The sequence below is a fragment of the Chrysemys picta genome, chromosome 12 (assembly GCF_011386835.1).
Source record: "Chrysemys picta bellii isolate R12L10 chromosome 12, ASM1138683v2, whole genome shotgun sequence".
Classification (NCBI taxonomy): domain Eukaryota; kingdom Metazoa; phylum Chordata; order Testudines; family Emydidae; genus Chrysemys; species Chrysemys picta.
The window spans coordinates 20521418-20525303 of record NC_088802.1 but is presented as its reverse complement, the minus strand read 5'-3'; positions in this window follow the sequence as shown (position 1 = coordinate 20525303).

Here is a 3886-nt window from a genome sequence, read left to right as displayed (position 1 = left end):
CTCAGATTGAATTCCTTCAGTAGGAACGTACATACCAGGCTGGCTCATTGGCCCCTCTAGCCACTCCTTGCTGCCCCGGTCACACCTCTGGGTCCATCAAGCCTGCTATCTCCCCTCCTTTCCCTTCCACCCCAGATCAGACCTCTGGGCCCATCCAGCCCACTAAACCCGGCTAATCTGGTAACCCCCAGGTACCTGCTGCACCAGAACAAACCCATGGTCTGGATACTGCAGCCACCTATCGGGCCTGTGTTAGACAATGCATCCCTGGAGCACCATTTCACACTGGCTGCCATGGAGGCTCAGGTGGGGCTGCGAGTCAGGACTGAGGGATACCGGCAGAGCTGTTGGTGTTGGGAGCCCAGGGCTCATGGCCTGTGTTATCCCATCCTCAAGCTCCCTCCCGACAGCTTTCCCACTGTCCCAGAATCCTTGCAGAGGAGTGAGGAAGTGACTTGTCCTTGTCTTACTTCCCCTCCCAGAGCTGAGAGAGAACCTAGGTGTCCTGGTTACCAGCCCCCCTGCTCTAATCACTAGACCCCACTCCCCTCCCAGTGCTGCTCTGGGAACCTCAAACTAAGAGGGAGACTTCAAACCAAGAAAACTTTTGTCATTTTTTTCAAGCTGGGGTTGCCAGCTGAGTAGTGGCTCAATATTGGAGCCAGAGCCACAGAGATGAGAGGTGAAAGACCCCGGTACTTATGAGATATTTATGGGGGACAAGCAAATGGCAAAACAAAGCGGGGTGGGGAAACACCAACAACACGTACAGCTGGTGTCTCTGCTGGGCTCTGTTATAATTATCATAACATAGATTGCATTCAAATGGGAGTGGGGTCTAGTGGGGTGCAGTTCTGTCTCTGGCTCTGGGAAAGGAGTGGGGGCTAGTGGGTTAGAGCAGGTGGGACTGGGAGCTTGGATGCCTGGGTTCCCTCCATAGCTCTGGAAGAGGAGTGGGATCTCGTAGGTTAGAGTAATGGGGCTGAGAATCAAGGCTTCCAGGTTCCATCCCTAAAGAGAGCAGGAACTTGTAGCTTGGTCTCCTCCACCCCACAAAACCGCCCCAACTCCCTGGTTGTTCTGGCTTCTCCTTGTCAGCTGAAACTCTCCCTGGTGTGGTGAAACCTTCCCAATTATGTTTTTTGTTGGAACCTTTCCAATGCCTAGAAACAGTTTGGTTTTGATAAAATGACATTTATATTCATGGAAAAAAAGTTTTAATGATTTTTTTTTACCAGCTTTAATTGGGCACCTGAGGTGAGATTTGTTACAGTATTTAGGTGCCTAGTGAGATTTTCAAACACATTGAGGTGCCCAACTCCCTTTGCTTTCAATGGGTGTTGGTGCCTAGATAATATTTAAAATCCCTTTAGATGCCTAAATACCTTTGAAATCTGCCCCGTAAACATCTCAGAAAATCTGGTGCTAAATTACCGTGTGGTAGAGCAGAGAATGCAGCCTGGGTCTGCTCAGCACCCCGCTAGCTCCCACCCTTTTGGACCAGGTTGTACTAATGTAGATGGAATAAATGGGCCAAAGGTGCTAACAGACCCCTGTCACTGTCAAGCATTAGACATGTTAAGCGACGTACAGGTTTGGTATCCAGAGACCTCAGCCTGCTGAGTGGTATGGCAAACACACCATGAATCATGCCTTTAACCTGTTATCAAGGACAAGGAAAAGGAGGAAAAGCAGCTAAAGCATTTGAAATGTAAAGCATTCAATAAGGCTTCATTTGAACAACATCCCTCATTTCCCTGGCCTTGAGCTGGGAGAGTTTTAGAAGGAAAATCCCCCTCATCAGACAGTCTTTTAGACGGTATCAGAGATGGTAATAACTGTCCTTGTGGGGGAAAGAGAAGTTAGCTGAGATGGGCTGGAGCTGCTGTTGTCATAGATGCTGCTATTGAAGTTCGATCCCATTTCATCTCGGGTGGGGTTTCGGATTCATCTGGAGTAGGTGGGGGGGTGACGATGTCCTCTGAGTCCCTCTCTCTGGCCGGGTCTGGCCAGGACATCTCTCAGGATCAGGAGGACGAAGAGCTGGAGGCGCAGGGATGGGGTGTGTGGCTGATCTGATGGTGAATTTGGCTCCAGTAGCCTCTGTTGTTCGTCCTCATTTTCCCCCCAAAGTCTTTTTCTTGAAGGACCCCAAAGGCAGTGATGGGCGGAATAGCCCATCCCTTCGCTATTTTGTCCACCAATTAGTCCTAGTTTCCAAAACAAAATTTGGGTTCACTGATTTCCGGCCCCACACTTCTCTTGTTTACCAGACATGATCTTAACATACACCTTGAGTGATATCAGGAGGATATTAGTCCTGTTGGACCAATTCAGTCTTTCTGTCTCTCTTTCCAATCAACTTTTGTTATTATAGGTTGTTGTGACAACTTAGGAACTTTCATATGCTTTTTACAATTGAGCTCACAAAGAAGGTGAATTTGTTGATCCACTTATCACACCACTGCCCTTCCTCTGCTTGTAGGAGATGGACCTCCTGGAGCTGATGAGGGGGGAGAACAGCACCTCGGTGACCAAATTCATCCTCCTTGGTCACTCCAACATCCTGCAGGAGCAGCTCATCCTCTTTGGGGTCTTCACAGCCATCTACCTGGTGGCCCTGATGGGCAACATGCTCATCTTACCGCTGATCAGTCTGGAATCCAGGCGCCACACGCTCATGTATTTCCTCCTGGGCAAACTTTCAGTGGTGGACATTGGCTACATCAGCTCCACCATGCCCAAGATGTTGGCCAATTACCTGTCACAGGACAAGTGCATCTCATGGGCCTTCTGCCTCTCTCAGATGTTCTTCTTCATCTCCTTCGGGGGGATCGAGTTCCTGCTGCTGGGGGTCATGGCCTATGACCGCTACGTTGTCATCTGTCATCCTCTGCACTACGACACATTCATGCTGGGGTTCTGGTGCCACTGTGCTCTTATCTGTTGTAGGTCACATGTCTGTGCCACAAACACATATTTATTTCAACAAAGCCCTGGGGACGCCCCTTGGGCATCAGCTATAGATAGCAGTGGATATGGATGACGAGAGAAGCAAAAGCATCTTTTCAGAAACACCAGGTTTTTTCTGTACAGGAGCAGTATTTTGTGCCTGTCTGGGTTCCCCTCACATTCACCCCCAGAACCTCTCCATAAGTGCAGAACAAAGATGGACACATCCATTTGCCACATAGGAGGCTCAGTGAAATGGCCTGTTCATCTTAATGAGCTATTCTGAGCTCAGTGAGAATCCCTCCGGGAGATGGTACAGCCTGAAACAAGTGCTCAGACAGGTGTGAACTGTTTCATTCATACCTGCCACGCCAGTGCCAGCAGGGTTTCATGGTGTTGTCGGTGCACGCTCTACATGTCCCTCTTCTCAGCTTCACACCTCAAGGGGTGGCGCTTCCCTAGACCCGGCACACATGGGGAAGGGTTTAAAGAGACGGGTTCAGCCCCCCAGAAGGGCAAGGACAAAGACACCAAGATCACGTGAAGGGAGCAGGGAGGGTTGGACCCCAAAGATGGGTTGGGATCCCACAGATATTTGTACAGACATGGGAGGGAAATGTGGGATTGTCAGGTGCCCCGTCCTCATTTTCCCCGAGGCTGCAGTCACTCACCCTCATGTTCCTCTTCCCAGTGCCCCACCCCTCACACCCAACCTGTGTCTTATACACCCTCCTCATTTATCCTCCTCCCCATAATCACCGCTCCTCTCACAGCCCCCAAAACACCTCTCTCCCTTTTCCACCAACCCTTCCACCCCCAATAATACCACCTCCCAGTGAGCTTATGAATGGGTTATTTATTTTCATTTCAAAAGTAGTTTCAGCACCTTCTCAATATTCGGCTGTGCTCAAGGGAGAGTTCCCCAAGATTAGAA